We start from the raw sequence: 13,515 nt of genomic DNA, 5'->3' as shown, positions 1-13,515 counted from the left end.
TTTAATTCCCTGGCGACGAACTCTTGGTGGGAAAGTAAACATTTTGTTCCCAAATGACTACAAACATTTAAATTTCAATTATCAAGCGAAATCATTCAATTGTTGTAACCAATTTGTATTTTATCAAGCAAGTATATTTAGTGCGTGAAAAGTCGCATCCTGTTATGTAGGGAAGTTTGATCAGAGGAAAAGCTAGTTGCAGTCCTAAACTTTAGCGTAGCATGGACTGCTTACATAGATGAGCACTGGAGTAGCTTATTTCAATTGACTGTCATGGTTGGTGTTATGCCTAAATTTATCATTTGTCCTTTGAGCGACCGATCACATAATTTACTCTGTGAAATGGCCTTTCGAAACGAACACCCAACTAGTAAATTTTAACATTTATGTAACAACTAGTCGACCCGGTAGACGTTGTCCTGCATGGTAGGCGAAATTTCGCGTTGTGAAATGCCCATGCGAAATTCCTATACGAATCTTTATTTTAGTTTTTCACGATTAACTCAACTTTACCAATGATTTTCGACTGAAAAAATACCATATAAATCAGTCGGAAACTATAACGAATGTAACTCCTGAAGAAATGAATAAAATCCATCCAGCCGTTTTCTAGTTATGTGGATACGAACACAGACTATTTTAATTTTATTATATAGAAGATTGTACCATGTATAGAAAAATATTGAAAACAATATGCATGAAAAATTCTAAGGGTGATTGTATAAAAAACCTAGCAATTTTAATACCTATGTCAACATTTTAGACAGACTTCGTAAAAAATCGAAATGATAGAAAATCTGGTATCCACTGGTTGGATGATACATTGACTGTCCAAAACTGGCATATTCTGGTCGATCAATGTTTATCAACTACGAATCGTGTAAAATATTTTGCCTATTCCTATTTGGAGACAGGTCACTAATAATTGTATCGTATATATTATAATAATCTACGCTTTACCTTTGACCATTATTAAAATATTTTTTAATGGAGTTCCAGTTCTGTATACATTCGTAAAGTCTGTCATGTAGAACCCAAAGCTCTTGCCAACAAACTGCAGCGTTCATCATCTCAACAGTCTGGAGCTGTTTAATTAACTACCTACATAAATAACTGAGAAATGTGTACAATGGCTTTTAATCTCTGTGTTTCCATAGATATTTTTCAATGCTGCCTTGCCATTGCTTAGCAACACTGCCTTTCCCCCGAGCCGTACCGGTTTTCAATTACTTCTAAAACAGAGAATCTATTTTATTGGCCCGCTCCATTTGCATTTGCATCGGAAGATAAACAGCCACCCGTCCCGCCAACGCCGGCAATACTCCGCCACCAAGCACCAAACTCTGCCACAATCAGTATTCAGCACCCATAGTATTCAACCAACTGTTGCACACTCTGTGCATATCTCCGACTTTCTGCCATATAACTTCTGCCTTCAACCTGTTCTCGCTATCTGTACTTTTTTTTTCACCTGACTGCCCTCTGTTCTGAATCACCGCCACCGCGTGCGTCGCGCCGCCGCGTCACACCGCGCTCGGCCTTAAGTTCATTTACGGTGGTGCCCTCGACTTTATGCGTTTTATAGTTAGTTTATGCTTTGTCTCTTCTTCCGTTTATTCCGGACCCCCTTCTAACCCAACACTTTTCCCCATGAAAGGCGTTCCGCTCTACTGGTTTCACACTCGCATATGCTCCCGCAAGCATCGGCTCGGTAATAACAAAGAGTACCATGACCTCACCACATCCATTCCGAATAGCATGCCTGCCTACCGTTGTTGTATATAGAACTGCATCATCATCAGCATCATCCTTGTCAGGGCTGGCACACACAGGAGTGAATGGAGCTAGAACTTGGGTGAAAACTAAAAAAAAAAAAGATTAAATTTCTTATCAATATCGCAAATTGAATTTAATAATTGCGAAATGCTGTATGTTGTGCGAAAATACATGTTCGGTATCAGCAGTTTTTCATATCACTGTGGCTCTTTTTTAAGTTCTTGAAGTATAGGTACTAACAGCTAATATAAAATTTAATTTATATATTTTTTTCATATTCAATGTTACCATATTTTTAAAACACTCTCACACACGTTTTTAAAATACTCTCCTATAAAAAGCTCATAAAAGGACTTGGGGAGTACCCATGCACAAGCTTTGGAATGGTGTCCATCTTTTGCTTTACGGATATCCAAGAATCCAATGGTTGGCACATGACGTTTTCTGGAGTTGAATCGCTGTAGCCAGATAGAAAACCAAAATTCAGCCCATTACCTCGATCCATAAAATCGACCGAAACGGGAAACTTTTCAGAGCGAAGGATTTCCGTAAAAACTATCCGCAAAAACTAAGCCACAGAACTTGTGGCTCAGTCTGCGACAGTTGACACGTTGGTGTCAACATGAGGAAACGATGTTGACAAAATCGAGAGGACCCCCCCCCTTTCCAGCTAACCTTGTCGAGCTTATGGTTGAGGGACAGAGGACTCCTCCGAACCAAACCAAAACTTATATATGCAAGAAGCATATAGGCCTATATTATACAATCTTTGCGTAAGAACTATTGAAGAAATGTTATCTTTCCACCGCCAGTCCCTTTTATAAGATCGTTTTATTTGCTTTATTCAATACATACAAGCTCATCCTCATCCAAACAATCCTCATCCCTAATGCTAAGTTTAGGCAAGTGAATTGATCAAGTCGCTCGAATTGAACGTGCATCGAATGTCTAAACACCTTCATTCAATTCACTCGATAGAAAAGAAAGTCGAACAAGTTCAATTTTTGGCCAGTCAATTGCTTTCAACTGAGTTGTTCTATTCACTACGTCGAAACGTAGTTTATGTTAAGGACATTCCTCACGGAATTCAAAACTAAAAGCACTCGCGTTTTCAAGGGTACACCACTCAAAGAGAAGCAATGCACAACTGTTATTTTTATTATTTCGGCTTCGCTGCATCGCAACATGCGTGAAACAATAAAAATGACAGTTGTGCATTTTGTTTTGCATTCCGTGAGAAATGTCCTTAAGTATCTGAACAACATGTAAAGCATCCGAGTTCAGCGGTGATTATTTATATGCGACTTAGGGATCGTATACTAATTACGTGAGCTTTTTTTTGAGTTTTCGACCCCCCCTCCTCCCGTGTAAATTTTTTTTCATGCTTAGTAATTTTAATCTATATGGATCGTAAGAAAATGGCGGACCCCCTCCCCCCCCCTTAGTGCTTACGTAATAAATGTACGACCCCTTATTGGAATTTCTCCTGTGTTTTACGTTGACGTTCAACTATCACTGTCATAAGTATCTTAATTGAGCTTGATGGCTAGCGCATGGGTGTGCTGTGTGGATGCTCGTGAAAAGTCTAGGTTCGAATCCAGGTCATACACAGTTAGAATTTTTGTAGGGGAAGAGGCCCCAAAACGTTTTGCCTCTTGAGTTTTCCGCCAGGGAAATATCACCACTTTTTTCAAAAATAAATATTATCAATTTGATATTATACAATTTTTAGATGGCATCAGTTAGCTTTATTGTTTAACTGTTGCATGAGGTAAAAATACTCATGAAAATCGTTACAGCTACGACATTAGAGCAGACTTTGTTTAGGTAGGGCATATTGCCCCTCCTTCCCCTAAATTTACATTTCGATGCACATATCTGAAGCATGTGGAAGGAATGGCAGGAATATCTAATTATCCAAAACACATCCACGAAATGGTCTCAAACCGAAATTCAGAGCCGCAATGTCAAACGAATAGGCTGCAAAATAAATATTCAACTACATTTGTCAGAAATTAAACAATATTCATCAAACTATTCTTACCACTCAGTAGTTACTCCGTTGTTTACATTAAATTTGTTCACTAAAAAGCCGTTTTCAGATACTCTTGATCTTAACGCGATAACGAGTTCTGCTTCCATGTTGTTTTCACATTCAAAGTAAAAGGTTTGAAATTTACACGATCGTGTAAAGTTCAAGTTTTATTGATGGAGAATTAAATGCGTATCGATGTATTTATACATCAATTGAAAAATTAATGATGATTCGTGTAATTTTACATCTTTTTCAATGCTCTTAATATGTGCATTGATTTCGATGGAAATTTCAATCAAATAACGAATTCAACTACTGTATTTGTACGAGTGGGCCTGTTTACATGTCGTTGAAATTTAAATATTTTTTGCTAAACACATTTTCTGTTCAACACATAGCATATCGTGGGACGGGATTAAATTAAAAATAAATGTGGCTGCGTGATGAATTACACCAATACATATATGGATATTCCTTTCAAATTCTCCAAAGTAATATTATACAGGGTACTGTGGTTCATTCTTTTACATTTCTTGTAAATGCCAAGTTCCTATTAAATACCTGCATGTGAATAGTGCAGCACTTTATTAAAATCTCACATTTTCTGGTAATAGAAGTCACTATGCATTCCAGTGAAGTTTTTGTGGAGACGCAGAGGTAAACACAATATTACTTCCCTCTTCCTAACTGACTATTCTAGCTATTCTAGAAGCTATTCTAGCTTCAGTTTAGCTTTGCTTACATTGACTAGTGATCACATATATATATGGCTGCTACTCCGTGATTGACATGCATCAGTGAAATTGCACCAAAAAGCAACTGAATGATTGACTGGGATTGTTCAAGCATTCTCAGTGGAAGTTTCAGTAACGGCGCCGGCCATGTACTTGTTGTCAGTTAGGAAGAGGGAAGGAATATTAGTAGGTGGTTTTTGATATTTTTGAAGACCGCGTTTACCTCTACGTCTCCGCAAAACCACAGGAAGAATTATCAGTTAGTCGGTAGGCATCGTTGGATCTGGATTCACTATGATAAGCAATACGCGTATCAATTGATTTACTTCTCAACCGCACAAAGCACAACGATGTTAGATCGTTCGAAGTGTCTATGAACCAAGCATGAACACTCCTCACCATGGTTGGCATATATGCAAAACGTAGCTAAAATAAAAACTTCCTCTAAAAAATTAGAAATTTTCCAAAAAAAGATGGGAAGTTGCCAATAAAGAAATCAGGGTATGAGCAATAAATGAATATAAAATTTCCCTAAATATTGCAAAATATCCATAAAGAGTTAGGAATTTTTCCAAAACAAAAATAAATTAGCAAAAAATTGCAATTATAAACGATGAATTTTCTATAAAGAATAAAAATGTTCCACGGAAAAAATACAAAATTTCCATAAATAAGTCAATATTAGCAATAAACAATGACAAAATTATCCGTAAAATAAATATTTTTTCCACAAAAAAAAAAAATATATGAAAATTTTCATAAACAAATATAAAAAAGCAATAAAACTGAGCATTTTTCAATAGATGACCCTTCTTTAAAAGCGTTTAAAGTTCATGGAAATGTTATCAATTTTATTCGTGGAAAATTTTAAATTTTCTATGGAAAAAACATTTATTTTGTGCAACTTTTTTTTAAATTTGTTATGAATTTTTTTTATTGTTACAATTTTTGCTTTTAAAAGGGCCAGTTTATTTTTGTTTGTGGAAAATTCTCAAATGTTTATGGAAGTTTTACATTATTTGTGGAGATTTAATATTTATTTATTGCTCATACCTTGATTTATTTACGGGAATTTCCTAATTTTTTATGGAAAATTTCTAATTTTTCATGGAAATTTAATTTTGCTGCCGCAAACTGTTGAGGATCGCGTTTTGGATGACCGAACCGACGCGCAGCACTCTGTACTTACTTCCCCATGGCTACTGCATGCTATGGAAGATCGCACTTGTCTGCACCGGAGCAAAGCGCGGTACAAGTCTTATATACAAGCGCCACCAAGTGGATACATTTGAAAATAAACTTGCCTAAATTGTGATGACAACTTTGTAGAAGACGTCAACTTACTAACTCTCACAGATTGCGGAATATCTTACCTAACAGTAATTCCTTAAGTGGATGAATTCCAAACTAAACTCACCTCTATCATGATGATTCGCATCGCATGAACGACATTGTAGAAGACGCCAGTTTTCTAAGTTTTACAAATTTCGAGGTATCTGGCCAACATGGTGGTACAAACTTTCAACTATCACTCCGCTTCTCCACTAGTTCAGTAGTTCGCGCGATGTTGTGTGTTGTGAAAAGTCCTATCGGATGTCTGATGCAGTATTCAGTGTGTATGACCTCTGATCGCAGACGGTCATCCTGTATTTTAGGGAGCATTTTTCTCGTCCGTCACTCGCCATCCCACCTTAGCGTCAAAGAAGTTCAACGATCATGACTAAAGATTCGCAACATGTCTTAAAATCGATTACTAATTATTGGGGCGTTTAATCAACATGCGGTTTTCGTTGGGTGAAAGCTGTTGAGTATTCCTTCTAGCTATGTAGGTTTTCTTTTAACCTGCACTCAGAGCCGTAGCGTGGGGTATCAGCGCCCTTGGCGAAACCTTTATTTGTCGCCCCTTTCTCACTAAGGAAACTAATATATTTGCGTTTTATATTTAGAGAAAAATTTGGATTTTACTTTGAAAGGGTAAGATTAAAACGTTTAATTGTTCAAAGGTGCTTCAAATTACAACTCATGTGCAGGAACGATGTGGTTTGTGAAAGTCTAGTGGGTTGTAAGTGCTAAAAGTGCTTAATGAACACTAAGCTTATTAAGCACTTCCAGCACTTCCAACCAATTGGAGGCGGCTCTGCCCCAATGTGGGGATGTAATGCCAATAAGAAGAAGAAGCAGTGGGTTGCAAGAAACTCTGAGAAATTTTAAAACTCGTTATCATTTTTCCTCTGGACAATTCAATAAACTATTAAATAATAAAAATTAAAAAAAAAGTGAATCCACGTACTAGAATGAATGATGTATTTCGGATGGGCATCATAATATCTTTTAACCTTTGGCTACATTTTGTGTATTAATGATGAAACTTTCTTAAAAACACTAGTGATGAGAAATCTGCTTGTTGCATGTACAAAAAAGCAAATTTATGTAGGTAGCAATATTAGCAATATAGCCAAAGATACGAAATAAATTCAGATTTCTTGTTACTAGTCAAATGGGACAATAATATTCGACTCCAAAAGATGTCGTTTTACACCTGGAATCGCTAACGGACTTATTTGAATTATTCCAATCAAGAAAAATTCAATTCTTTAGTGGGGCGTCTACTGCGAGCTACTACTAGGTTCAATAAGTGTATGGAGAAAGATGGTCGATGACCAGAGTCGAATCTTGATTTTAGAGCGGGTTTGTTTGATGATCGGAAGCACCATTGAACCTATTTGGATCAAGAGAAATCCAAAGCTGGTGTGGTTTAATCGGTGGTTTGAAGGAGTTACCGGATTTAGTCGCGTCAAAGAAATCCAATACCTAATTGTATTAAGAAAATCTAACCCTGGAGTGGGTAGGTCAATGGTTTAGAGAAACATGGTGACCTAGTTGGGTCAATCAAGTCAAGAGTGAGTCAGGTGGTGATTGAAATCGGCATCAGACCCATTCAGTTGAGAAAAATGGGTCTTTCAGAAGTTTTTAGGTACTTCTGGACATATTCGGGTCAGTAAAATCCAACTCTAAAATTCGATAAAATTCAAACCAATCTGGATCTGATTCTATTGTTGATAATAGAAGAAAACCTGTTATGAACACCGAGAGTCATTAAGGAAAGTCTTCCACAATAAATTAAACAATAAACTTAAAGTTCTATCAAGGCAAATTTGTTGCTGCTTAAATTTCTCGTTGCAGTATGAATATCTCAGCAAATTTGTCAGATGAAAACTAGCAACCCTATAATCAGAGACCGGCGGAGTGAAAAACTGTCGAAATGGCAACGTATGAAAATGCATGAAATCGTGGAAATAATACTGGCAGCACTTGAACTTTTTGTTTGCGAAATGGAACCACTTTTGACGGTTCGATTGGAAACAAGATGGCGTCTTCGCCGATCTCTTATTCTAGTATTTCTTATGAGAACCATTATTTTAAATACACAACCCTCATACCAAGTCAAACTCAGAATAATATTTAACGGCTCTGGCATAAGTTTCAGGACTGCAGCAATTGGTAATTTCGCTTGGCCCAATGCGGCCATAACGGTCTTTTTTCGAGCCACATGGAGTTTTTCCTAAGAAAAACTAGCAAATTTATCTTAATTTAATTTACACAAAACCCATATTACTACTTAGAGCCCCTTGTAACCGGTTCCAAAAGTTCTTGAGAAACCAAAATAGATCTCAAAGCTAAGACCAATCCATATGACTTCTTGATGTGAAAGAAAAGAAATATTTTTTCTTTGATTTAGATAGCTCAAAATATCTGTACCACAAACTTTTGGATTTTGTACTCGATTTATTTTTTATCGACTCCTCATCGACGAGCTAGTACAATTGTTCTCATAGTGTAATTCTTGATTTCGGCGCCCCCTAAAGGCTGGCGCCCTTGGCGGGGGCCAACCTGGCCAACCGCACGCTACGGCGCTGCCTGCGCTGCCTGCGCTTAATGGGGAAGCGTCGTTAACAGTATAATAATAAAAAAATCCATATACTTATTTGCATGCAAACTTGAAACGGCTTGTGCTTAGTCAGTTTTAATCCAAATGAGCTCAAATTTTGAGAGGACACTCAGAACATGAGCACTGTTAAGCAAAATAGATTTTTTGAACCACCATACTAACCACTTGTTTGGTCTGGAATGGAGCTTTACCTACGACGATGGATGTCAATGTCATGGCTGCTAAATTCAGCGGCGTATCTGCGATTGGTTGAATGCAAATGTCCCTGTGAAATTTTCGCGAGGCGTTTCGCGTTTGTTTTCCAGTCGGAATCATCTGACATTGAGGCTGATCTGAAATCAATTGTTTTTCAGAATTTCTTAAGTGTTTCGGTCTGATACTGATACTTTTATGGCCAGGGAAGTCGAGACAATTTCCAAATCGAAAATTGCCTTGCTTTGCAGCCGCGCATCTTACCGCACGGCTAAGGAGGGCCCTCAGAAATTTCTGGAGGAGCTTCGAAGGAATTTCCAGATGAAATCCTGGAGGATCTTGGAACTGGAGGAAGGACCTTCCGCAAGAGTTTCTGGAGGAATTTCAGCAGGAATCCTTGGAGGACCTTCCGCAAGAATTTATGGAGGAATTTCCGGAGGAATTTCCGGAGGAATCCCTAAAAGTACCATCGGAGGAATTTCTGGAGGAACTTTCCAAGGAATTCTTGGAGGAACTTCCACAGAAACTTCCGGAGGAATTCCTGGAGTAACTTCCGGAGGAATTCCTGGAAGAACCTCCAGAGGAAGTCCTGGAAGAACCTCCAGAAGAATTCCTGGAGGAACTTCGGGAGGAATTCCTATAGGAGCTTCCGGAGGAATTTTTGGAGGAATTCGTGGAGGAATTTCTTCCGGAGGAATTTCTAGAGGAACTTTCCGAGGAATTCTTGGAGGAACTTCCACAGAAACTTCCGGAGGAATTCCTGGAGTAACTTCCGGATGAATTCCTGGAAGAACTTCCAGAGGAATTCCTGGAAGAACCTCCAGAGGAAGTCCTGGAAGAACCTCCAGAGGAATTCCTGGAGGAACTTCGGGAGGAATTCCTATAGGAGCTTCCGGAGGAATTACTGGAGCAACTTCCGGAGGAATTTCTAGAAGAACCCGAGGAATTCCTGGAGGAACTTCCACAGAAACTTCCGGAGGAATTCCTGGAGTAACTTCCGGATGAATTCCTGGAAGAACTTCCAATCCGTAAATATATACGACCCTGAGGATACGCGTTGGGACAAGGCAGACTAAAGAGGCCTTGTGTGCCCACCCCGGAGGCTGCCGTTGGATTTAGACCAGCAGCTTGGGGCTAGGCTGGTCTCCTTCTGGGACTAAGCGTCACTCCCGAGGTCCCAAATCGTATCATTGCCAAATTCCTGGAAGAACCTCCAGAGGAAGTCCTGGAAGAACCTCCAGAGGAATTCCTGGAGGAACTTCGGGAGGAATTCCTATTGTAGCTTCCGAAGGAATTCGTGGAGGAATTTCTGAAGGAACTTCCGGAGGAATTCCTGGAGTAACTTCCGGAGGAATTCTTTTAGGAACTTCCGGAGTAATTCTTGGGGAAACTTCCAGTTCCTGGAAGAACTTCCGGAGGAATCCCTGGAGGATGTTTCAAAGGAATCCCTGGAGGACCTTCCGCAAGAATTTCTGAAAAAACTTCCCAGAGGTATTTCCGGAGGAATATCTGGAAGAATATCCAGAAGAATTTCTTGATGAACTTCCCAACGAACTTGTGGAGGAACTTTCTGAGGGATTCGTAGAGCGAGTTCTGAAAAAATTTCATTAGGACAGTTCAATGTTCAAAATCCCAATTTCCAACACTAAAATTGCAAAGGAATTCACTGATCTGCATTGTCTAAAAGCACTATATTATTCCTTTGTAAGGTCAACTCTCGAAAACTCATCTAATCTGAGTATTAAGCGTGTTCAAAACCAACTCATCAGGCTCCCATTGAGACATCTTTCATGGCGAGACCTCGTGAATCTCCCTCTTGATAGATGCCAATTACTTGGTTTTGATATCTTGGATCGGCGACGGAAAATCCAGCAGGCTACGTTTATTGCGTTTATTTTAGTTTATTTTAATAAATAATATAATAAATAAAATAATAATACGTTTATTGCGAAATTGCTGAACGGAGAATTCGAGTGCTTCAATCTCCTCTCGCTGATTGGTTTCCGGATTACTGGATTTCACCGCATTACATTTTTAGTAAACCGAATTGAGAAAGTATTAGCCGTTTCAAATTTGAGGTCAAATGCAGGTAGTGATGTTAAGAAAGATCTTAAAGATGCAATGTGGATTTTTTTTGTGCAAGATTTGCGTACGATGAGTTCAAGTGGTATTGGTTCCAAGGTTGAAATCATGTTTAAGTTTGTTGATGAGCGCATACTCTAGAGTACCCATGATCAGATCATGTATATGATAATGATATTAGTTTGCGGTCGGTGTATTTGAAGATTGTCAAGTGATGATCCAACTAGAGCAATAGACCTAAACTAATGTGACTAGTAAGCGTCCTGCGAAACGCGGGACGCCTATCTGGATTACACCACTGGCTTGGAAATGAACACGACAAAAGTGCATTCCGCATAGATTTTGGGGTGAAAAAAAAAATATAAAAATGTTTTTAACGCTGCATAAACTGATAGGTACATCCTTGAAAAAATAAGTTGAAAAATGCAGACGTCTGTTCACTTTGACCTAAACTGATTAGGTTGCAAATGCAAATCTTATTTGTCCTGATTTCTGGATAATCATGAAATGCCACCATTGACATGTAGGGGAACTGTTTCGATCTCCATCTCACTGTACATTAGAGTTCATTTTTTCAAATCAATGGTTTTTTGAAGCCATTCTGGGTCCTGAACAACTGTGCAGAGTTTGAGACCGATTGGTTGCTTCCTCGCTTTCCGCATCGCGTTTGAAGTTTGTATGTAAATTAGTATGGGAGAACGTATATTTTTGCATTTCTACTACTAGAGGTTTCAGTTCATCGTAAACCAAGTGGCACATTGCGTTAAAGTATAACCCAAAGGATGCCGAAAAACTTTGCTGAATAAGGCACGTTTCTGGAACGTCCACGAAAAACGTTATAACGCTTCGAAGATTGAGTGTGCAACCATATGCAAAAAATCATTTATTCTGCCAGCACTGCCGAACTACGTGGAGCAATAATTTAACTGAGTGCTATTTCAAAATTATTGATTTTATAGGACTTTGGAGCTAATGGGAGATATTCGGAATAATTTCACAAAGTAAAAATTCCGACTAGAAGGAAAATGGGTTTTGCCCTCTGACAATTACAGGTTGTCCGGTAGTGCTGGCAGAAACATTGATTTCTTGCATATGGTTTAAACAATCAATTTTCAAAACGTAATAACATTTTTTGTAGGCCTTCCAGCTGCGTACCTTCTTCGACAAAGTTTTTCGGCATCTTCCAGGCTATATGCTAACGTATTGAGTCACGTGATTATTAATAAATTGAAGCCGCTAAGAGCAAAAATGTTGAGAAGTACGTTTTTCCATACTAATCTTCATGTAAAATTAAAACGCGATGCGGCATGCGAGGTCACATCCAATCGAGCCCATATTTTGCACAATTGATTGAGGTCCCAAAACGATTCAGAAAAACCTTGATCGGACGAAGTTTGCGTTTTTCCATACAACTGCTCCCCACTCTACTGTACATATATCCATCTCATCGCTAAACAAAGAAATACGGCACCAAATTCGTCGCTTCTTTTTGTCAACATGCGTGCTCACTGCTGAAAAAAATCACAAAAATAATAAACAAACCAAATTCCTTTCCATTGCTTTGTTTTTGATGAGATGGAAATAGGAGCTATGAGATGAAGTGGAGAACCGTTCCCCTACATTGTACAATAAATTTGACCATAAATCTGTAGCACTTGCTTCTCCGTGCAGCACATAGAAATAAAATGCTCGAATGCAAAGCCCACTTTTACCGATCTACATGTTATTTAGTACCTTTACCGCGCCCCGCTTCCTCCATCCATGCCAACTCGACCGTTCCCACAGGTTTGTCGGATCGCGCGAAGCGGAAACTCGAAACCGAGAGCAACACTTTCCATCCACAAACCTACACGCACCGCAGTTTGGGCACCATTGCTTCTGTTACTACCAAGCAGGGAGACTGATAGCAACAACATTGGAATAAATTTGAAGCGCCTTCTGGCTCTCGTTCTAGTGGAGGGTACTCAGCGGCACTCGGCAAATACCCACACCTGACGAAAGGGGGAGGCTTAAATCTACGGAAAGCCATGGCGATGGAATTCAATGTCATCGCCGCCGCACGCCGGCGTCGGTTGCCGTCAGCGTTGACTGATCCCGCGTGCCTCCAGAGCATGGCTGGCAGAAATCCCATCACGGTGTGCGGTTTGAACGCTATTGTTCTATCCATTGTCGTCGTCGTCGTCGTCGTCGTGGGGGTACCAAACTGTGGTGACGATGACTGCGATGAGGGAACGCTCTTGGAAAAAATAAATATAAAAATTTACATTCTGTGCGATAAAACAGGAAGTGCACCCCACTCAAAATCAGAACGGCTTGGTTAGGTGGTTTATGGTTCGGTCAACAACAGAGTATCGAAAAAAAAAAACAGAAGGACTGGTACGCTATAATGCTTTTTTTTATATACGTAGAAAAAGGCACACATACACCAATTAATGCTAATTATAATCTTTGTTCTGAAAATTTGCTTGAGAAACAGTTTTTATGTGAAACTGAGCCATTGTTCTCTTCTGCTGACTATTGATTGCCATAGAAACATGTATTTTGGTGGTGTCTGAAAATGATCAGCAATATGTACAATATGTAGGAAATTTTAAATCTGTTTGAGAGAAGATCCTTCGGAAGTACCCACAGGAAGCTCCTTCCAATTTTTTCCCAAACATATTTTCGGAAGTTTTTCTAATAATTTCTCCGGAAATTTCCCTGGAAATTCTGAAAAAAGCGGAGTTAGTACGTAAATATTTTTTTAA

The 13,515-nt window shown here is 38.9% G+C and overlaps 1 protein-coding gene across 3 annotated transcripts in view; it reads left to right on the top strand.

The window, feature by feature from the left end:
* The window catches only part of LOC134207529 (uncharacterized), a 159,637-nt gene that overhangs the window by 58,247 nt on the left and 87,875 nt on the right, over positions 1 to 13,515 (top strand). The gene's annotated exons all lie outside the window — the stretch shown is intronic.

The sequence above is a fragment of the Armigeres subalbatus genome, chromosome 1 (genome assembly GCF_024139115.2).
Source record: "Armigeres subalbatus isolate Guangzhou_Male chromosome 1, GZ_Asu_2, whole genome shotgun sequence".
Classification (NCBI taxonomy): Eukaryota; Metazoa; Arthropoda; class Insecta; order Diptera; family Culicidae; genus Armigeres; species Armigeres subalbatus.
The sequence above is the reverse complement of the archived record's forward strand: the minus strand, read 5'-3'. Positions and strand labels throughout refer to the sequence as shown.